The sequence below is a fragment of the Phocoena phocoena genome, chromosome 4, assembly GCF_963924675.1.
Source record: "Phocoena phocoena chromosome 4, mPhoPho1.1, whole genome shotgun sequence".
Lineage (NCBI taxonomy): Eukaryota > Metazoa > Chordata > Mammalia > Artiodactyla > Phocoenidae > Phocoena > Phocoena phocoena.
Window position 1 is genome coordinate 118,586,468 of NC_089222.1, and position 24,279 is coordinate 118,610,746.

At 34.2% G+C, this 24,279-nt stretch overlaps 1 protein-coding gene across 3 annotated transcripts in view; it reads left to right on the forward strand.

Annotated features, from left to right (window-relative positions):
• Window positions 1–1,739: 1,739 nt before the first annotated feature.
• The window catches only part of USP25 (ubiquitin specific peptidase 25), a 118,767-nt gene continuing 96,227 nt past the window's right edge, over window positions 1,740–24,279 (forward strand). For all 3 annotated transcript variants that reach the window (XM_065876287.1, XM_065876288.1, XM_065876289.1), the window contains exons 1-3: window positions 1,740–1,811; window positions 5,162–5,306; window positions 16,449–16,572. The gene's annotated coding sequence lies outside the window, so the exon portion shown is untranslated. The remainder of the gene's footprint in view (window positions 1,812–5,161; window positions 5,307–16,448; window positions 16,573–24,279) is intronic.

Below are 24,279 nucleotides of genomic sequence, written 5' to 3' on the forward strand. Positions count from 1 at the left end.
ATGTTCACTAAAATAAGACATTGCAATTAGATAAGGAGAATTTCTATAAAATTTGTATATATCTTTAATTTGTAATGTTGCGTATTGTGTAAGTCGTGGTTCCGTTGCTAGCTAATAGTAATTTTTAAAATGAAAGTAGAAAAGTTGACAGGTCTAAAGAGAATTTTATTTTTCTCATGTTTCAGCACTGTGAATTTGGCAGTTCAGTTCTTTTATTCAACTATTTTGATTCATTTTGGCATTTTATATGACCTTTGTTTATATACTTTATTATGTAATTTATTTTTAGTCTCGGTTATCTCAGCTTTTAATAAGATGTTTATGGAAATTAAAATTCATTGATGGCATGGCAGATACTGCCAATGCCTGTTTGGTACATTCTTTTCTTTTTCCTTAGCAACAGATTTGCAGAAAAGCTTTTTGCCTAGCTGAAAAATACATTTCCCAACCTCCTTTGCAAGTATGAGTGGCCACATGACGTGACTTTGTTCTGCTTAGTGAGGCCTTAAGTGGAAGTTACTAGATAGGGCTTATTAAAGAACGCAGAGTCATTTAGCAGACACCCTTTGTCCTTTGCCCTTTATCCTGCCTAGAACTTGGACAGGATGCTAGAGGAGGAAACACTGAGTGACATTTAGTGAATGTCACATACGAATGTTTAGTGGGAAGACAGAAGATTTCAGCAGATCCTTTTATTCTAGTGGTGACTTGTTTTCCATGTCATATCCATTGAGCTTTCTTTATTTCATGGTGCCATCTTACAGTTTTGGGGAACTTGTTTTAAGAAATGCAGAGATGGGGCTTCCCTGGTGGCGCAGTGGTTGAGAGTCCGCCTGCCGATGCAGGGGACACGGGTTCGTGCCCCGGTCCGGAGATCCCACATGCCGTGGAGCGGCTAGGTGCGTGAGCCATGGCCGCTGAGCCTGCGCGTTTGGAGCCTGTGCTCCGCAACCGGAGAGTCCACAACAGTGAGAGGCCCGCGTACTGCAAAAAAAAAAAAAAAAAAAAGAAAAAGAAATGCAGAGATGTAGGGAGGAGCATGGTTCTTAATTAGGGAAGTTTAGGGAAGGGTTTTGGTAGTAGAATCTTATCCTACCTCTTTTTCTCTCCAGTAGAGTATAGTCGATTATATAGATCAATAGAGTATAAACAGATTTAAAGCAAATGGGGGCAAGTGATCAATTTTACTTCGGATCTTTTATGACAGATTGGAAGATGGAGATGATCCTGTTTTTCCTTGAATAGGGTAGAATCCCCGTGGTGTAATATATCCACCTAGTGCTTGGCCTGCCAAAGGCATGTTTTTTCCAAACATCCTAGGTGCCTCAATGCTGGTTGACTTAAGGTAGAGGGAGCGATTAGTAGGGCTGCCTGGATTTCATTCTCTGGTCTCATCCCCTAGTTAAAGTAGCCCAATGAATACCTGTTTTCCTTAGTTCTTCTTAAGTTTAGCCATCAGGCAGATCACTTCTTTTCTTGTTGGGAGGCATAAATTAGGTAGTGAAGAATGGGCTTTTAGAAACATGAGAATGGAATAAGGGCTACCACAGTATGGTTCATTCTTCCTAAAAGAATGAAATTTATTCAGTCGTTGTCAAGTTCTATTGTTTTTTTGTTTTTCACTCTAGTTTATTTTGTGTTTTCTGTTTTTTTCCCCAAAGGTCATTTATTTTCTTGTCCTTGTATATTTTCAGATTTCATAGATAACACTTTTGGTTTTTCCCTTCCTCTAGCACCAGCAGACGTTTTTGAACCAGCTGAGAGAAATTACTGGGATTAATGATGCCCAGATACTACAGCAAGCCTTGAAGGTATGGCCTCTGTTTCGCGACATACAGTTTCTAGTACACCCTCATCTCCACTGCCTACCATATTTGAAACTTGAGTTTTTAAGTTATACCATGGGTAGTAGTAGAGATATAGGAAAGAACTTTTATAAAGTAAGAACCTTACTTAACATAACATAGTGCAACTTCAAGTATGTTAGCTTTTAGCAGCCTAATGTTCCAAGATACCTTGGAGTGAAAGAAGACCTCTCCATGTGAAACACTTCATGCAAAAAGGTGGGAAGTGAATCTAAGTGCTAATGGCTGGTTTTACTCAAGAGACATGATTTTAGAGTTTAATTGGGGGTGGGGGGTAGGGTGGGGTAGAGGAGGAGGAGGAAGAGGAAGTGGGAGAAAATAGAGTATCAGAAGTTAACGTTTTTTTCTTCCAAGAAGGAGAAATATAAATTGGCTAACATTCAATTAATTGCACCTTAAGAACATTCAACATCAAACTGCTCTATTATGCGCTAAATGAAGGGCCTGATTTTTGTTATATTTTACAAAGTTATGCTCATTTCCACACAGTGGCACCCAGATGAGTCAAATCATATGGATATGCACATTGAAAGAGAGCAAGTGAATGAAAGATGTTCAAGAACTAGAACTGCATTTTAAGTTTATTTAAAAGGCTAACAGCAGTACAGCATTTTTGCGACTATAGGCATACACATAGCTTCAGTCCTTTGCAAGTTGCTCTGAGAGACAACATTAATTATATCATTTTTGATTTTGTGCCAAAAGTTCTTCATTTGTTTCTAGAAATAATTTATCTTTTGGATGATTGTAATCATAACTGTAGTGATAATAACTAGCACTTATTAAGCACTCACAGTGCTATTCTAAGTACTTTATGTGGCTAACTCATCCTCCTAATAACTATGATGTAGGTATTATTTTTATCCCCTTTTTAAAAGATAAGGAAACAGAGAAGTTAAAGTGACTTGCTGAAGATCACATAGTATGTGGAGGAGCTTGGAATAGAAACCAAGCAGCCTGATCCCAGTGCCACACATAATTTCTCCTTTCACTGGAAGCTTTTTTTTTTTTTTTTTGCGGTACGCGGGCCTCTCACTGTTGTGGCCTCTCCTGTTGCGGCGGACACGCAGGCTCAACGGCCATGGCTCACGGGCCCAGCCGCTCTGCGGCATGTGGGATCTTCCCAGACCGGGGCACGAACTCGTGTCCCCTGCATCGGCAGGTGGACTCTCAACCACTGTGCCACCAGGGAAGCCCTTACTGGAAGCTTTGCTTCAGCTGTTTTCCCCAATCAGGAAAACGATGAAACAGTACTGTTAGGAGCATTTTAATGCATGGTTATGAAGCCACTGTAAGTATTTGGAGAGGAAGCAAAAGTGTTGTGCCTCAATTTTTATGATTATGACATTTAGATGATTGCCAGTCCTTTCTTTATTCTGCTAAATATGATTAAATCATTCCATGTCTATTTTCAGAAATTGCCTTTCCCGTTCTGTTATCACTGAGTGTGGGGCTACACCCATTACTTTTCAGGGCAAATTTGGGGAATTCACTTATTTATTTTTTTTAACTTGGGAAACGTGTAGTATATGCTAAATTAAGTAAATGTAAAGAATTAAATTATTGTCCACATTTCCTTTGAGGTAGGTTGTGTGACCATGGTTTTTTTTTTTTTTTTCAACTTTTGTTTCAGTTATCAGTATCTTAAACCTTAACTGTTGCTCAGTATAAATTTGTAAGATGTTTAATAATGAGTTGACTCTCAGCAATATACTGACAAGGAGTCTACTTTTGGGAGCCACAATGTCATTGATCGATTTTAGCACTTTTACTGTATTTCATTTTGAGAATTTATTTATACCTCCAAAGTGAGTGTAGATCCCTGCTGCATTCAGTTTATTATTATTGTATGAGAGAGTATATGGAAAGCCCTTAGCACATTTCTTGGCACATAGTCAGTGTTCAATAAATGTTAGCCATTGTTATTACAATTATTTTACGACTAGTTTACTTATCTAACCATAGACTATGCTAAACCCATATTTTGGATGATTCGTTTAAGAATCTTACAACGGTTGTGACAGATAACAAAGTTTAAAACAGTGGTGCTTTTCAGACTGCACTCTTACTTTTTTCTCTCCTCAAAGGCTGCTAGAATTGGAGTTAGGATGGCTTGGAGACTTCATTCTTCCAGTTGCTCAGGCCTCAAATCTTGGAATCATCCTGTTCTTTCTCCTTTTATCCCTCCCCACATTTAATATGATAGCAAATAATGTTGGACTTTCTGCTTGTACCCATTCTCTCCTATAGTCTATTCCCAGCATACAGCCAGAGTAATCCTTTTAAAATGTAAATCATACCATGTCATTTCTGTCCAAAACCTTCCACTGGCTTCCTATTATGCTTCGTGTGTATGCTAAACTTCTAAAGGCCTACGTAGTATTACGGGTTATGGCCTTCTGTTACAAAGATAACTTCATTACTAATATCTGGATTTCATAATGTGGTTTCAGTTAGCTGTCATAGTGTTATATTTATTGTTAGTTAGCTGTCATATTGTTATATTTATTGTTAACTGTGGAGAGAATATAGAGATAAGTGGGCAAGTCTCTTCTCATTTTGCTATTTTAAAAATTCTTAGTTTTTTAACATCTGTTTTCTTCTAAATTAACTTTAGAATAATTTTGTCCAGGTATACTTTTTCTTTTTTTTTAACATCTTTATTGGAGTATAATTGCTTTACAATGATGTGTTAGTTTCTGCTTTATAACAAAGTGTCCAGGTATACTTTTGATGAGAACTACATACAATTTATATATTTAATTTGGGTAGGATTTTCATCTTGATAGTATTGAGTATTTCTAGGAGTTCTGTGTGTCTCTCTCTCAAGCTTCAGACCATTTTGCTGTTTTCTTCTTATGAGTCTTTGATATTTGCTTGTTAGTTTGCCTCTAGGTAGGCATTCAGCATACATACTAAAGGGAATATCTTTTATTGTCCTTGTTTGCTGAAGTACTATTTTAAATATTTATTTTTCACCCTTTTATGTGGTCAGTTCCAGAAAACATTTTTTAGTTTGTTCATTTGTTTAGGAGTGTAAGTTATGATTGGATAATTAGTTATAGAATTGATTTTACATTATATTAGTAGTTTTAATTAGTAGAAAAAGGAATTACTATAGTCTACTTTGTTTACAGTGAATTTATACTGTAAAATTAAGAATCACATAGAATAATTTTAAATCTGAAAATGATTTTTACTATTAGTATTAGTTGTTATGGAGAAAATTACATAATCATATGAGAATGTATAGAGTTATTCCAAAAGATTTGATGTTCTGTTCTTAATATTTGAAGGATAGTAACGGAAACTTGGAACTAGCAGTGGCTTTCCTTACTGCGAAGAATGCTAAGACCCCTCAGCAGGAGGAGACAACTTACTACCAAACAGCGTTACCTGGCAATGATAGATACATCAGTGTGGGAAGCCAAGCAGATACGAGTAAGTGTACTTCTCTTTCTTAATATTTTAATTAAAATGTAATGAGAAAATTTTCTTGGAGCTGTGTTTTGTTTAAACAGAGGTGAAGAACAAAAACGGAACAACTTCAGCTTTGGTTCTTTTTGGTGTAGTGGAAAGGCGCATATGTTTTTATTAGCTGCTATATTTGTTTTCAGTTTAGGAGTAAAAGATTATATTTAAGTTGTATATCCTTTTATAAAACATTTCATATTGTATTTATTGTTTTGAAATATGGAACATCTAAAGGTCTTACTCATTAAAGAAACAAAAGTTTCTGGAATTTTAAATGGGGCACAGTCATTTGTTTTATTGATGTTAAGTGTTGGTAGAGATCTTAGTATTATTTTTGAAGATAAAGTATTGTTTCTAATTACTGACAGATTTACTGTTTAACAGAATTTTCCTTCCCTTAACTCCAACCCCTCTCCAGAATAAAGATCTTGGAAGAAGGCTTACTACAACATAACAAAATAAATAAATACACATACATACATATGGAAAATTTTACACGGGACTCTAATTTTTCTTTATAATGTGAATAATTTATGCTTGTCTCATTATGGTGTAATAACTGCATTATATAAAATGTAGGTATTTCTGTGCATTCTGGATTTGAGAAGTTTGATTACTAACTCGTACTTAAAGAGAATTTTTGATTTTGTTTTATAGACTTCCTCAAAGTTAGGAAACAACCAGGAAGATCCCATTCACATAGATGTTTATAACTATTGATTGACATTAAATGCTATTTAATGTTCATTTATAAAATATTTTAATTTCAAAATTTCAAGGTAATCTTAGTGTTTTTGCTCCAAAAATGGTCTTATGTCAGCCAAAGCTAGGATACTCCTATCTCACACATGTAATAGGTGATGGGAGAAGCTTTATGTATGTAAGACAGACTCAGTTGCTGTGTCCAAGTTCAAGACAAAGTGTGGTTTGGCCCCTATCTACATCTCTACCTTCATTTTCTACTGTTTTCCTCCTCTCACTTTACGCTGTGATAATGCAGAATAGATCGGAAGTTCTCATTCACCCAGTGCTATTTAATTTCTTCTGTCTTTACACTTGTTGTTCCTTCTGTCTGGAATCCCCTCCAGCCTTTATCCCTAGCCTAATTTCTTCTGATGTTATAAGACATAGCTTAAGAGCTGCTGGCTCTAGAATGTTTCCTCTAGCCCCTAGAGTGAACCAAGGGCTTTTCTGACACCCAGAGCATACTTCTGTCTTAACGAGTACTGTGCTATTTTGAAATTATTTGCTGTGCCTTTATTGCTTACCAAACTAAACTAAACTTAAAAGAGACCATTGGTAGTCCCACCATTATAATAGGATGTTATTGTTTCTCAAAAAGTGTTTGTTGAGTTGTTTTTGATAATATGTGTAAAAAAGCTGTTTTGAAACCAATGAAAGTTCTCTTGAACAGGGTTGAGAAACTTGTTATAAGTAGTTGGAAAAAAGAGAAGTGGTATAAATAGAGGAGGAATTAGTATGTGAGAATAACATATCTTTCAAGGTTCTGAGACTTGGGAGGAAAATGAAATTAGGTAGAAAAAGAAAAAAAGATTTTGACTGAAGACAGCTCGTTAAAATGAAGGAGACAAAACTGAGTAAACATGGTTCAGTGTTCTGGTTGAAAGGATGGAAAGATTTTAGAATGATAGCTGTGAACTCAATATAGATGGTAGACTTTGAGACGTGGGGCAGCATATATAGATTTGCAGGGGAGAATTAGGATTATAAGACTGTCATTAAAGATGATGTCTTATTTGCTGTGTGAAATTTAGAAAATATTGTTTAAGTCACATATTAACACCTGTTCAAGACTTTTGACAAGGAATAGTGAAAATGTTGTGGACAAAAAGAGAGATTTGAATAGGTGCTCTTAGGGAGGAAGCAGCCTGATTTCAGAAAGCATGTGTCCCATTTTGTTGATAATTGAAAAAAGTTTTTTGTGTGTATGTGTGTAGCTCTCGGAAAATATGCACTAAGTACTTTCATATTCCACTTGAAAGAAATGGTAGAGAGATGGAGTTTCTGGTTTCATCTTACTGATTATCTTATTGAGCAAATTGCTCGTTGTTGTGGTTTCTTTATTGATAAAATGAGCTGTCCTAACCAGGATGCTAATTCATATTTAATAATTGAATATTTGGATAGTGCATTCATAAAGTTGGTTTGAGATTATTGAGAAAAAAACTTGTAGAAATATAGTGGGGTGATTGTATTATAATAGTATTAGTATTAAACAGAAAAATATAGCTGATGAGGTGACAATAGTTATTTTCTATTTAACAGATTTGTACCACCTTTCATAAAGTTCTAAGAAGTACAGCTGCCTTTAGGAAATAGTCTTTGTTCAGCATTTAAATTTAGTAGTGTCATAATAATACTACAAGTGTTATGACACTTGTATAATACCAAGTGTTACAAGGTTTAAAACTGAGAAAGTAAGTAGATGTCATGCATTCAGCAGATTCTTTAAATTACTATGCTGTAATTGCTGAGTAGAAATGAAATCTCTGTGTATTTTTAATTCTTGGATGGGGTGGTAAAACGTGGGAAGGATAGGAAATAATTATAAATGAATATATATATTCAAACGCAGGCCTCTTGGGGAATACTCTGTAAGTGCTGAACGAGTGTGGAGTATTAGAGTGATCAGAGTGTGAGGAAGTTTTCAAGGGATTGTTCTAGATATAAAACCCTTTTTGAGCATTTTCTCAATTTTATGTGAAAATCACTGTTACTTGAAAATTGACCATAGTCGAACTTAATTCTTGCAAATATGGTAAGGGTTTTTATTTTTTCAATTTCTTTTTTTTTTTTTAAGTATAAAGTCTGTTACAACCAGGCTAAAGCATAAACAAAGCCTTGCTAACTTTAAGTGTGTCATCTGTTGTAGTGTTGACAAAACATCTATATTTTGAGATCAAAGTCTCTAATGCTAAATATATAATGGTTCTTTATTGTTATAAGCTAGAATATAGCTTATAACTGAAGGTCTCTTTTAGAAGATCTAAAAATACATGTTTTTTTGATGACTAGAAAAATTTAGCTTTCAAACTAATATCCCATAGAAGCCACTTTTGGGGTTGCTGGGAAATTTTCATATACCCAAGTATATCAGAAGAGAAAGCAAATTATGTCACTTGATTAGGAGAGCATATATTTGTGAGCTTTAATATTGAAGGAGTAATTAAATTTTCAATTGTTGGCCTTCTCAGTGTATTTTTACCTTTCATTTTTGAGAGAAAAAAGGAAACATTTCAAGGAAAGCTTGTACTCTGCATAGTAAGGAATTAAGAAATATTGCTTTGGTAACATTCCATACTGTAATATAACACTCTGTTGAATTCTGGGAAAAGACCCAAACCATTTTGTAGTACTGTTAGCAAAAATTTGAGGCACCTTTTTAAATTACTTACATCTCCTGTCTAGATTAGATATTGTGAATTGTCAAATGAATGCCTCCTACCTCTCGCTTAAATGAGAAATAAAATTATTGTGTTAGGAGTTTTGAAGTTAAAAATGCAAAGAGAACTAGGAAACAATGCAAGATATAGAGATATCATAGGTGTATTTAATAATCAGAGAAGAGATTGTGTGAAGTCTTTGTGTCATGGCAAACTCTGTCATAGACATGGCCATATAAGGCTTTTGCCCAATTTGAAATCAAATAATAATATTCTTTCTTTCATGATCATTAAATTCTTTTGAACTTTTTTAAAAGGGGAAAAAAAATGGTATATACCCGCCAGAACGAGATGTGCTACAATTGAGCAATCAAAGTATGGATCAAAAGATAAGAGGGATTTGGGTAGGTAATTTTAACACAGAAAATAATGCCGCATATTGGCTTAAGTTTTAGAGAAACTAGTATAACACATTGGAGTGAGTGTTAAGTGGTAGACTCTTCACAAATTTAAAATCACTATTTTTTTTTTTAAGACACACTGTGTTTTTTTTTTATCCTCCAAAAGAACTTGAATTATTTGGTAAGGATTGCATAGAAAGAAAAATGTTGAAGTTCTGTCCTAGAACTCTAATCTTGGTCATATTGCTTGGCTAGCCTAAAAGTGATTTAAAGCACAAATGATAAATAGATCCCAGTCTAGTGCTCTCACCCCTGCTGAGGGCAAATCACTTATGTTAAACAGTTTAGGATTTTATTAATTGAATACTGATATTTTTCCCATTCACCAAATTTGTTAAACAAGCATCTGCAGATAGAAAAAAAAAATTAGTGGAATGGAAGTTAAATCTCTTTCTGTAGAGATTTCTAATGCATAAAACTATTTTGATGATTCACCAGAAGTCAATGTTAAGCTTAAAAATGAGATGCTACAATGGTACGAAAATTACTTGTAACTGATTGGATGCAATTAGACTTACATTCTATATTAGACATACACTGTAGAGTTACTTGTATAACTTTATGAATTTTCTTTAACTTTAGGACAGAATGATAGCCATGGGCCTTTGCACTTTTTGTTGACTAATATAGAATGTTAACTTTTAATTTTTTTCCAAGTTGGAAAACACAGTAAAACAGATGACAAAAATCAAGAATGGCTCCTTTATTATTACTTTCCTTACTTAGTAATGCTGCCATTATAAATTTAGCAGCTATTATTAAAAACAGAGCAAGACCATTTAGAGCTGAGCTGTTCAATACAGTTGCCAATAGTTACATGTGGAGACTTAACTTTAAACATAAAGTTAAGTAATACTGAAACTCAGTTTTTTCCATTGCCATAGATACAGTTAAAATGGTCAATAGTAGTCATATGTGACTAGTGGCTACCTTACTGGACAGTATGGATAATAGTACATTTCCATCATCACAGAAAGTTCTATTGGACGTCACTGTTTTGGAGAATGTGAGTTTAGCAATGAGAGGATTGGAAAAGTAGGAACATCTTAAGAGGACTGACTGATGGCAGGGGAGAATGGGAGAGTGGGATGAGCAACACAATTTACATTGCTTTTGTCTTCTTGATTTTAAATATTCTTTTAACGTGATACTTTATTATGCTACTTGTCCTTTTACTAGAAAAAATTTTGGATAAGGTATATATTCTCAAGTATTCTAACTAGTGCCACTGTGGAGATGACTCATTAATTTTTATTTCTATTCCATAGTCTAGATATTAACCTTTATTTGCTTAACAAATATTTATTGATTGTCTAATATGTGTCAGGCTTTTAGGCCATTAAAAAATCAAAAAGTGTCTCCGTTTACATAGGGGGAAGACAGACAGTAAACAATAAATAAGTATTGTCAGATAATAGTAAGTTCATGAAGAACAATAGAGCAGGGTAGAGGGACAGAGGCCGGCAGGGATGAGGTTGTAGTTCAGACATGGGGTATGCTATTTTAGATGGAAGGTTGGTTGGGAAATGTCTCATTTATACAGAGACCTGAGGAAGTGAAGGTGTGAACCTCAAGGATGTCTTAGGGAGGTGTGTCCCAGGCTGGGGTCTTGAGGTAGGAGTATGTTTTTGGCTCAGGAGGTGAATGGTGAGGACAACAACCGTGGTTGAAGCAGAGTGAGAGTGAGAATGGTATTTTTCTCATTTCCAGTCGGCTGACCATCTCTTTCTTCATATTTGTTTTTTACTCTTAAGGGTATCCCTGTCCTTTTGGTGGGCCAGAGATTTTTTCTGCTCTGGTACCTACTCTTATTACAACTCTTCTCAAACTCTTGTTCAGCACTTTTAACTTCTCTAACTCCCAAAACAGTTATTTCTACTCATATCACTCCCCTGCCTAGAAATCTTTGCTGGTGGTAAATATAAGCTTGGCTTATTAAAAATAAAAACATGTTTCCCCTAGGTTTAGCCTTATGTAGGTAAGGAAAATAATGAAAGAACTATTTTTTTCTAAAATAAAAATCTTTGCATATATTCAATTGATTATGGGCTAAATTGGCTCTTGTGAACTAACTTGGAAGCCTCATGTCATTTTATATACCATTTTCATGAGAAAAAATGAGTGATAAACAATTCATACATTTGAAGTCTAATTTATTGTTAAGTTGATGACTTTCTGTGTTTTGGAGTTAGCAGAGAAATGTTTGGTAGTTGGTGTGTAAGTTTTTGGAGAGTGGAAGATTTATTGGGGTGGATGTTATGTTTTGGTATATATATTTCTGACTTTACAGGAAAAAATGTTTTATTTTGGTCTATCTTGAAATGTTGTAGATTACTGTTCATAGGCTTTTGTAACGTGATTTTCTGCATTGTTATTCAGCTGACACTAACACACTTGTGCCCTTGAATTCTGTTCACACTAATGCTAATACTAATACTGGAGGGAGGATTGGTTCAAACAAAGTTTGGTGTTTTACCAAGGTCCTCCCTTGGCATTGACAGAAAAGTATTCACAGTACTTTGGTATTTGGATGGAATTTTTACAAAGGCTAAGTTTTTATAGTTGACTTTTGCCAATTAGAAATTGTTTACTGCTAAGCTTATCTCTATTCCTTTTTGAATAAACACATAAGAAAATCACAGAGGGCTATTTTTCATTGTGAAATTGATAGTTTATTACATATTTTACAGAAATCATTCTATTAAACTCCAGAAAAATAAATTTAGGATTAACCATTCTATTAAAATAAAGTTTTATTTTCTTAATATCTGTTCTTAAAATCATATGTATTTGGTATGTGAGTAGATTATAATAATTCAAGATTTCTGTATTGTTCTAAAATGACCTACAGAAAGAAGAAGCTTTATGAAGTAATGGGAACATCATGGAGAAAATTATTGTAATTATAGTGAAACTACAAATAATAAATAAACCTTCTCCATCACTTAAAGGAACAAGTCCCAGCTTTTCAGTTAAGAACTGATAGTCTGTGGTCAGCTAACCTTTCTAGCGCTAAAGACTATAATTGCTTGTTTCTTCCTCTGCTCATACTTATAATACTTCTGACACCAGATATGTGAGTTTTTTCCCCCCACGCACGACCAGTTCTCCAACACCAGCTGGGTGTTCTACAATTCTGATACCATCTACCTGGAGTTAGCATCAGACCCCACAGGCTAAATGCTCAGTCCCATAAGATTGCCCCTACCTTAGACACCAATCACAAGTAGTGGGTCCCCAGGTTACCCACATTCTGTCTGACTTGGCTACAACAAATTGGGGTTCTCAAGACCCCCTCAAGTTTGATCATTTGCTATAATGGCTCATAACTCAGGGAAACACTTACTTTTACTGGTTTATTATATAATAAAGGCTATGATAAAGTATGTACAGCCAGATGGAGAGGTATATAGAGCAAGGCCTGGAAGGGTCCCAAGCCAGGAGTTTCTGTTATGTGGAGTTGGGGTGCACCACCCTCCTAACATGTAGATATGTTCACCAACCTGGAAGCTCCCCAAACCTTGTATTTTAGTGATTTTTATGGAGGTTTCATCAGGTAGGCCTGATCGATTATTAACTTAATCTCCAGTCCTTATGTCTCCTTGGAGGATGGGAGGTAGGGCTCAAAGTTCCAAGCTTCTCATCATGGCTTAGTCTTTCTGATGACCAGTGGCCCATCCTGAAGCTATTTAGGAACCCCCCAGAGTCAGCTCCTTAGAGCAAAATATGTTCCTGTCAAGCTAGGAAATGCCCAGTGATATAGGAACTCTCTGTCAGGAACTGTGTCAGAGACCAAATATTAGAACAAAAGATGCTCCTAGTGTCTTATCTTGCTCTTTGAATGGATTGTTTATCCATGCATGATTTAATAACACAGCGCATTGGTAATTTGGAAAAGGTTTCCTTCCAAATGTTGGAAGAAAGTCTACATTATAAAACAAATAGAAATTGTTAATATCACTCGATTTCACCAGAAAAGCCTTTTAAGTATTGGGAAGATGTCAAGCTCATAGTGGTAGAAACAAGTTTTCTGAAGTTTCAGTTTTTGCTTGAAAATTCCATGCTAATCATTGGCAACAAATACTCTTCATTTGTTCTTCAAGTGACAGGCTCACTTTATTTTTCAGAAAATGTCTGCCAAATACTGATGTCTGAATAATCATAGTTTGTAGTTTGTCAGTTGTTCTTTCAAGTAAAAATAGTGCTCCATGAAAAAAAAATCAGTTCAGCTTGCAACTCAAGCAGTGTTCTAGTGTTTTTCTTTACCAACAGAATACTTTGGATATACAGCAGAAGTACTATGCATGCTTTCTATTTTGTCACATAGAATTAAAAGAACATGTAAAACAATGTTTGAGATTTAATAAAATTAGTTACCTCATTTTATGAAGAATTTAAGAGAGACTGGCTTTTTTTTTTTTTTTTTGAATAATGGGTGTGCATAGTTGTAATATAATTAACTTGATGCTACTGCCTTGATTTGTGCTAAGATGCTGTGGTTTTATGCACTGTTGTTTTGCATAATCACTGCAAATGTGACCCCAGTAGGAAAGGCAAATAACATCTTAGTATTATTATGAGAGTATTTTTTATTTAAGGAACCCCTTCCTTCATAGGGTCATTGGGGATCCCAAGGATCCATGGATTACACTTGGATACTGCTAGTATGGAGGAAAGACCACTGGACTTAATAATTTGAAGACTTAAAGTTGAAGCCTGTGTATCATTCTTTATTCTTATACTATTAGACTTCATTTCTTGCAACTTCATTATCTCATTTATGAAATAGGGTTAAAAGCATCTTGCCTAGTTTTTTGCTTTTGTGTTGCTTGAGTTACGATTGCTAAATTGTGAAAAGTTCTAAGTATAACTTGTTGCCATTTCTAGGTGAGTTCTGCTCTAGCCAGTTTGGTTTACTTGTCAGTCATGAAACAGTAAACACTCTAGATAGTTCCAAAGAAGAAATTTAATACAGGGAACTAGGTTCTTAAAAAAATCAGTGGAAGCAATGGAGGAAGGATCTCTAGCTCAGCTTTCTGAAATGACTCCTAGATTCTTGCAGGACTGGCCAGCCAGGGAAGCCATTCCGTCTGCCACAGTCAGGAAGATAGTGAATCAGGAGACTGCCTTTGGGACTACAGGGTTCAAGAGCGTACATATCTCTATAGCTACTGCCCAGGGAACAAGCAGCCAGGATTAGGTAACTGCCACTGAGCTGTGCCTGGGCATTGGAGTGCAGAGTCTGGTTACCACTTCTACTCTATCTCTTGACATACCTGAAGCTGTAAATTGGATACTGGATTGCTACTGTGGAACAGCCCACATTTCTTCAGTCATGCTGGAGAAAAACAGCCAAAAGCAGCAGGATAGTGGCTTCCCCCCTCAAGTCTGCCTTCCAAATCTCATGCTGATGCATCCGATTGGTGGAACCTAAATTTTATCCAGAACCATAACTGCAGGTGAATCAGGAAAATAGGTTTTAATCTTTTCAGCTTCTGTAGTTGTAGAAGGCACACAAGGAGGATGAGAGATTGGAGTCTGAGGGCTAATTGATCGTGTCCCCAAAACTGCTTCTTTGTGATTTTCAGGTTATTTTCTTTACCTCCATTATTCTCTCTTTACTCACCCAAGTTCTAGTCATTATTTAATGATCATGATAGTTCTCATTCTTATGAGGCCACTTCATGCCTCTCCAGTCCTAGCTTCTTTATCAATATTTCAGCTGGACTGAATGACTACACCCAGGTGATATCCATCTACAGCTGTGGTTTGGTGGACTCGGAATTTGTAAACCAGAATTAGGAAACCTTTGGCCTGCTGACGTACGTATGCATGCTCCATCATTTCACTTGCTCTATAACTCTGTTCCACGTTTTACTTGACTGAGTTTTTTGGACCTTACTTACTACATTTTTGTGAGGTTTTGTTATACTCTCTAAGAACATTAAAAAAATCTTCCGTGGCCAACTGTTGTTTTTAATATTCTCATAAGCTGCTGTTTGGAGAAAAAAGTGTATATAACAATAGAAGTAGACTTTTGAAACTATCAATATACTTTATTTTTTATTAAGTGCAAAATATTTTTTTTCTAGTAGTTATATATAACCCTGTAGCCAGATGGTAAAATGAAGACACTTTATCTCCCATCCCCAACCCTTTTGTTTGTTTCTCTCTTATAATATTCTAAGATTACAAAGAAAAAAATTAATTTTAACATGTCTCGAATACAAATAAACAAAGTGATTATAAAACTTGTCCAGGATACCAACCAGCATAATCCCAACTATGCAAAGATAAGGTATTGACAGCTATACTTCTTTCTCTTTCTCATCCCATTATTTTGTAATATCCTACTTAGTAACATGTTATGGTCTGTCATTGTTTAAATGATAATAGGAGTATAATTGACATCTTTTGAGGTAAGGAAATAAATTGATGTATTTTGGGAAATTGGATTAAAAATCAGTTTTTTTGAATGTGGTAATAGTTGTAGACTTTATTCTTTGGAAGAAGAACACTTACAGCATCTAGACTACTTTATTTTATTCTAACAAAAGAAAACCTGTCATTTACTTGCATATTTTTCTTTTTTGTGAAATGAAAACTTTTTTTTTAATTAAAAGGAGTGCATAGAACATTAAATAGAAAGTGAAGGATCCTTATACTTCCTTCTCCCCATAACCCTCCTCATCAAAATTAACCACTGTTAACAGCTTCATACATTCATCCAGACTTTAAAAGTGTATATAAACATAGATATATATGGTCAATTAGTTTCTGAAACTTAGCTTTTGAGAGCTCATTTAATTATTATACTTTAATAAATGTCTAGGTAGTATAGCCGACTGTAATGTTTGTGTATTTGGGTTGACTTCAGAAAGCGTAAATATAAATGTTTAATTATGTTGGATTCAGTTTTTGTTGTTAAAGAACCTGTTTTTAGCAGTCTTTCTGCTTATTAGCTTTTAATCAGAGACTTCATAGTAAATATTGAGATTCCTCTGTAATGAAAAATATTTATACTCTTAATTGCTTTAGGTATATTTTATAGAGAAGAACATTAAATTTCAAAGTATAACCAATTTAAAAAGTGTTTGCATTCTCTTCAGAGAGGCTCTTATACAGAATTAAGTTGGTGCTGACTTTGATTGGAAAGGGTATATTGGGTATAAAATCTCCGTTATAAGAATTACCTTTCATTTTGTTTGACTTTTAATTTTGAGAAAGATAGTTTTGCTTTTCAGATGTGATTGATCTCACTGGAGATGATAAAGATGATCTTCAGAGAGCAATTGCCTTGAGTTTGGCGGAATCAAACAGGGCATTCAGGGAGACTGGAATAACTGATGAGGAGCAAGCCATTAGCAGGTAAAAATATAATTTGTATAAAGTAGATATAAATACTATTTATAATAGAAATAATAATTGACTTTAATTCGAAGAGGCACAAAGATATACTTTGCAATTCTAAATAAACTATTAATAAACTTAGTATTGTTTTTATATTTTATGTAACCCAGATTTTCTTATTCTAGATCCAATTGCATTTGAAACTTAGATTGTTTTTAGGATTTTGGAGTGGCATTGTGGGGCATTAAATTTAGGTATATATTTTAATATTTCTTTGATTTTTTTCTTTCTTCCCCTAATTCCTTTTGGATACATTGTCCAATTCAATTTATAGTCATTTATGGCCAAGGTCAACAAACTTTTCTCTGTAACGTGCCAGTGGTAAATATTTTAGGCTTTGTCAGCCATCTGGTTTCTCTTGCAGTTGCTCAACTCAAGTGTTGTAGTGATGTAGATAATGCATAATTTAATGAGTATGGCTGTGTTCCAGTAAATCTCGATTTACAAAAACAGAGGGCCAGCTGGATTTGGCCCATGGGCCATAGTTTGCCAACTTCTGATCTATAATATGATAGTATATTTATAGGTTTTTTTTTTTTTTTTTTTTAAGAAATAAGATTCCAAGATGTGTGATGGAATGCTTTTTGTTTTTTTTTTGTGGTACGCGGGCCTCTCACTGTTGTGGCCTCTCCCGTTGCGGGGCACAGGCTCCGGACGCGTAGGCTCAGCGGCCATGGCTCACGGGCCCAGCCGCTCTGCGGCATGTGGGATCTTCGCAGACGGGGGCATGAATCTGCGTCCCCTGCATCGGCAGGCGGACTCTCAACCACTGCGCCACCAGGGAAGCCCTGGAATGCATATTTTGATTTAATTACCAAAACTTTTTAGTTTGAAAAAATTTGATCCACCAAAGGATTAAATAAGTTTGATTTAAAAAATAAAACTTTAAATTATAACTAAACATAATCTTCTAAACAACTCTTTGGACCCAACGGTAAGTTTATCTTACTGAAGAAGAAATTTGTCTTTTAAGAGGTTAAATGATTTTCCAAAGGTACACAGCTAAGATGGGTCTTATGGCTCCAATGTTCTTTTCCCCTGTTAACAGAGTTGTTTGGTAGCAGAATGTACCAGCTTTCTTAGATAATTTCCCTTGGCACAATATTAATAGTACATTTCTTTCTGAGTAATCTGAGATTACCGTAGGAGATGCCTCAAAATGCTATGTTTAGCAAAGGCACATAATTTTTTGTAGTAATACTTTTTAATGTCTTTGTTACTTTGGAAACTGCTTTATATAATAAGATATCAAGATGGCAAGCCTTAATTAAAATTCATTATCCTCTTTAGTTGTGGCTAATATCATTTAATACCAGTAATTTTAAATGAAAACCAAAAGTACATGTGCTATTTTTAGACATTTTATTTAGGCTTATTTTTTGAAGGATTTGGAGAAATTATAAAGTTAGATTTTGTCTTATAAAAATGAATTGGAATGAAATATTTGTCTTGAATAATTATAAAATTTGAAAATACTTAAGCTTTATGAGAAATATTTTAAACATGAAATACAGCAGTTGCAATTCATATTTAAGGGGAATGATAATCTAGTATGTGAAAAAGAGATTATAAAATAGAATATATACTATGATACAAATATTTTTAAATGTATATATATTGTTATATATATTAATTTATATTAGTATATAAATAGAAAAAAGTCTGGAGGATTATATACCAAGTAGTGTCAGTAGTTTTGTATCCTGTGTTTTCTAATTAAAATAACATAATTAGATAATCAGTAAAAATAAATAAATAAAAGTTAAGAAATTTAGATTATTCCTAATCTCTATTACGTACAATATATGTTAGATATTCTTTAAGATACTAATTTTTGTCCAAATGGAAAAAAAAACTCTTTAAGTTAATGCCCTTTTTTTCCCTTGATCTTTTAATTTTAGTATACTCTTAAAATAGTAAATACTTTGCAAGTATTTTTATTGTAGATAACATTGCAGAAAATTGGTATAGTATAATATAACAAAATTTTATGTAAAATTATACTCAGAAGTAAAAAAAAATAATTTACTGTTGCAAAATGTAATTTTATCCTTGATATGCATAGATTTTATAATATATAGTTAACAAAAAAAGTTAACTGCAACATTCAGTAAATAAGCACATTTATAAATCATATTGTATTAGAAATAAGGGAATATGAGAATTCTAGTTAAGCATTTGACAAATATAACATTGCAGTGAGTTTTATTAAGGCTTAGACTCTAAATTCAAAAGGGAAAATGGTGAATTTTTTAAGGAAAACATTTATATATTATGCTTAAAAGTAAATTTATTTTTTCATTACCTAGTAAGTTCAGATGACAAAATCTTGCCAAGTAAAATCCTAGAATCATTTGACTATGGTTGTATTTCAGTATACATACTTTAATATGAATTCACACATTTGGAATACTGCATTATTGTGTACAACTAGATGAGATAAAACCTTTTTACATCTTACCATCTTGTGTTCAGGCACCCATAAATTTCATGGTAAAATTTCTTAAGTTAAACATTTTACAAGTGTACTTCTTAATATAATTACTTCTTAATGTCAGGATTGGATGCATTTATTATAATTATCTTAGTTATCAGTGCACAGACAGGGAACAAGTAGAGTATGGATAGTAGAAATTTGTTAATAAACTGCATTGTGGCTAGTTTGTGTCTAGCATATTTGTTGTGAAAATGGCTTGCCTCATGAGATGACTTTGAATAAGTTGGGTAGAAGGTAGGGCTAGGTTCTAGTTAAAATTGTTACAAAGAGCACAACTTCAACAGTTTCAGGAAACATGGTAGACTAAAACAGATATTCTAGTGGAAACAACCAGAATGTGTTGTTTCTGTTGGATGTAAAATATTTTAAGGTCTCTTGAAAGTATTATAGAATTGTTAAGATAGTAAGGGCTATAATCAGACTAAATCAAAGTGAAAGGTGGAACCCAAAGAAGGAAGTTCGGAATGCTGAAAGTCACTTTTTGACATGATGACATTTGCTTGTGTGTATAAATTTGAATTTCAGTTTTGATATCCTTGTTGAATGTGGGAAAAAGAAGTTAAAGGCCATTGTCTATATTAGGTGGGAAGTTTTAATAAGAAATCATTCCCCTCGTAAAGTTATGTCAATGGATGACATATTCACAAATAAGGGTAAATCAGAACTATCCCCCCCTCTGAAACCCCTATAATACTACAAAGACAGTTGCCTTAGCTATGAGGAGTGTTGTTGGAGGGGATGAGATTTGCTCCTGAGAAGTTGTACCATGGTTGTACAGCTGAAATTTGTGTCACTTTAATGATTCAATAAATCTCTACTTGAAAAAGTACTGTGAAAATATCTTCTAGAAATGAAAATAAGAATTACTAAATTAAAAAAAAAAGGAAAAGAAAAAACAGCACAGGTTTAATAGCAGATTAGAAATAGCTGAAGAATGTATTAGTAGACTAAGCTATATGAGAAGAAATTATCCAGTGTGTAACAGATAGCTAAAAAGTTAAATAATATGGAGAAAGGTTGAATGACACGGAGAATGAAATGAGTAGGTCTAACATACATTAATTGGTGTTACAGAAGAAGAGGAGGGAGTGAGTCAGAGGCAAAATTTAAAGTGATAATCACAGAACTTTTTAGAAGTGAAGAGATAACTTGTAATTTCATGAGCCAGCAAATCCCAATCAGAAAAATGAAAAGAAACCCACACATAAATTCATTACAGTGACACTCCAGAATACTTAAGACTGGGAAAATCTTAAAATTACTCAGAGGAAAAAGGTAGAATTATCCTAAAAATAGTACCAGTGAAAGTGACAAATGACACAAATTTACATAGCAGTTAGACACATGAAAATAAGTTCGACAAGTTAAAAGTGGACAAGTTGCCATGTTGGGTATGATGATAGATTATAGCAGTGGTGGTAATCTTTGTGGTACAAGTTTTATGAGTCACTTCATTGGAGAACAGCCACCACTGTATATCCAACACAATGGCTAAAATTAAAAAGACTGACAATATCAAATGTTGGCAAGCATGTAGAGCGATTGGAAGTGTCATATATTGTTCGTAAGAATGTATAATGGTACAGCCACTTTGGAAAACTGGATATTTCTAGTGTATTTCAACATATATTATGCTAGGACTTAGCATAGTCCACATTTCTACTTCTAGGTATAGACCCTTGAGAAAGAAGCACATAGTGCCTTTATTGATAATAACTAAAAACTGTAAACAACCAAATATCTGTAAGAGCAGAATAGTTAACAGTGGTTGTATATTCACACCATGGAATACTAAGCAATGTAATGGAAAACATTTTCCTGGTAATTTAAAAAATGTGGAGGAATCCACAAAGTAACATGTTGAGTGAAAGAAACTTGACACAAAAGAGTAACTGCTGTGTGATTCCATTTATGTGATGTTTAAGGACAAGCAGAACTAGTTTATTGTGGTAGAAGTCAGATTGGTGATTATCTGAGAATTAGAGAGACACTATTGATTGGGAAAGGGCATGACAGAATTTTGGGGAATAATAGAAATTTTCTATATCTTGGTCTGGGTGGTGGTTACATGCGGGGTGGTATTCATTGGTATACATACTTAACTATACATTTAAACTATTCACTGAACTATACATTTAAGGTTTGTGTTTCTTATTATATGTAAATCACCTCAATAAAATACTCTTACCAAGAAAAGATGTATTTAGCCCTGTTGGTTGATAATCAGTATACAAAAGGTTATGTTTTTATGTATAAGAAAGAATGATAAGGAGAAAATTTAAAAAGCTACCATTTATAACACATAAAACTATTAGAGACCAGGAATAAATCTAATAAGTGTGCAAGAACTTCTAAGAAGAAAACTATTAAATAACACTGAGACATATTAATAAATATGGAAGTAATTGGAAATGTATTCTGTTTCACAAATTGGAAGACTGAATACTGTAAAACTGGTCAGTTCTCCTTAAATTAACTTATGGGTTTAGTGTGATCACAATCAAAATACCAATAGATTTTTTTTTAAGGAACTGTAGAAGATGAATACTCCCTTCTCTTCCTCCCTCCCTTCTTCCCTCCCTCCCTTCTTTCCTCCTTCTCTTCCTTCCTTCCTTCCACTTTCTTTTTTCTTTTCTTTTTGGTTGATCTGTATAGCTTAAATGATATGCATGTTTTCCAGTGAGTATGTTGCTTGCTTGAAATAGACTTAGATGATCCAAAGTGGAATATTTTCTATAATGCAGTTTAAATAACAATACAAAAGAAAACAAGCCAAAAAAAAAAGCCCTCAAAATCAGTACAATAAAATTCTACTAGGAACATGAACACTCACCATAAGTAAGTGCTTTAAAGATTCATTCAATATAGTGTGTAGAAGGAAAAGAGACAGCAAAACATTTTGTCATCTTTTTATATTGTTGAATGCCATGGTCATGACTAGTGTTGAGAAGATAAGGTGATTGTAGTTGGGGTTGGTATTTGTGGCTTTTGGGCTTGCCTTTTTCAGTATGCTACATTTTGTTCTAAGCTATTTCTGAGCTCTGAGATTTGCAGTGTTATTTTTTTATTCTCTCTCTCTACTTACAGCCTTAATATCTGAAATGTAGCTATTGGCATACTTTACACTTTAAAGCCTGGGTAGAGTCATTGGCTTTACTTTGTTTGGTAAGGCCAGGGAAGGAACCCTTATGAGGACTTGCCTTTATATAAAGCTTATATTAATATGCCAGGACTGGACTATAGCAAAGGACAAGGGCTTGGGAATGGAGGGCTCATATTTGGGCTAGAGGTTGGGCTTTTGCCAAAAAAAAAAAAAAGAGATAGCAATATCTAATATTTTAATCTTCCATCTACTTCAAACACTTGTTTAGCCCGTCTTATTTTTGGGTTTTTTTTTGTTTTTTTTTTTGTGGTACGCGGGCCTCTCACTGTTGTGGCCTCTCCCATTGCGGAGCACAGGCTCTGGACGCACAGGCTCAGCGGCCATTGCACACGGGCCCAGCTGCTCCGCGGCATGTGGGATCTTCCCGGACCGGGGCACGAACCCGTGTCCCCTGCATCAGCAGGCGGACTCTCAACCACTGCGCCACCAGGGAAGCCCTAGCCCCTGTTTTTTGTTTTTGTTTTTTTTAATCATGTACGCTCTAGGGATGAAACAAATCCATGTTTCTATCCTCTGGTTGCTGGTGGGAGAGACTGGTTGATTAATAATTTTGTGCAGTGTAATAAATGTATTTATAAAGTCTTTTAGGATCCAGGAGGAAGTGGTAGGAGGAAACCTAACTGGAGCCATGTTGTAAGTCCTTGGTGATTAAAAAACTAAATGTGTTATAAGCTCTAAGTGAAGATCACAAAGTCATGGCATTCTTTCATCTACTATTTTTAGTACCATAATTCTACCATATTACCATATGCTTAAGGAATATTATAATAAATCTACTTCTTTAAAACTCATGCTTTTATTATAATGAATGATGATCTCTACCATATGACTGAATTGAGTTATATGAATATTTAATTATATACATTTAAGTATGTATACCCACCCACCAAAAATAAATGTGGTTTAGAAATGGATACTTTAAAAAATTTTTATATCTTTAGGTCACTTTGAGAAACAGTGAACATGTATGTCTTAAGCTCTACTCAGTTATTACAGTTTGTATGTAATTTTACCTCTGTAAAAAGTTTTATGGGAATGCTGGAGAGATGGTATCTTCAGTTTATATCCTTGACTTTCTTTCCCTCCTCTTGTAACAAAAAGTGCAGGTAAGCTCCTTGGTCCTAGAAAGTACATTTGAGGCCATACATTCTCCCAAAAGTAGGCAAGGGAACTAAAAAGCTTATGTTATCTTATCACGTTAATGTTTTCATACAATGTGAAAATCGAGAGATGTATTTTCTTGGTGGGAGGGGGCTGAAGAGGAGGGTACCTGAACTGACTGTATCGAACCATTAAAGAAATACTTTCTGGTTTTTAGTTTTTAGTAATCTTAACTAGATCTGGAATTAGAAGAATGTCATTATCTTAGGGGAGTCTAGATTGTAGATTTGGGATGGGTTGTTGACACTTGTGGGGAACAGGAGACTTAGTTTTACTCAATATGGTCTTGAGGCTGAGTTTCATTTTGTTATTAACTACATGTGACTTATTTTTATTTTTTCAATTTTTAATATTTATTTTTTTTAACCTCTTTATTGGAGTACATGTGACTTATTTTTAGGCTTTAATTTTTGTAGACGGCACATTTTATAGGAATCAGGTCTTCTCAAGTTTTCCATGACTGTTGTCTGTGTGACCCGTTTCCTGGTCATTATGATACAAATGATCTGGTGTGTTGGCATTGAAAAGGGTTATTTCTAATTAGTATTTTATTATAATTAGAAGTTTAAAAATATGTAATGGTAGAGTATCATCCACCTTGAAGATTTAGGAATGAGTGTAGTTCTCCTTGTTCTCCTTCACTTTTGATCAGTTTATGCTTTTGGGATATAATGTAGAATCCTCTTTTTTAATGGTTATTGTACGTGCCCACTGGTGCTAATCAACTGCTTTATGTCTCTTCTGTCCCTTATATATGACCGCTGGTGCTAATTCTTCTTTCCTGTTTGTGTTATTGTTGCTACTTCACCCAGAACCCATTGCTTGTTTTTTAGTTCATTCATTT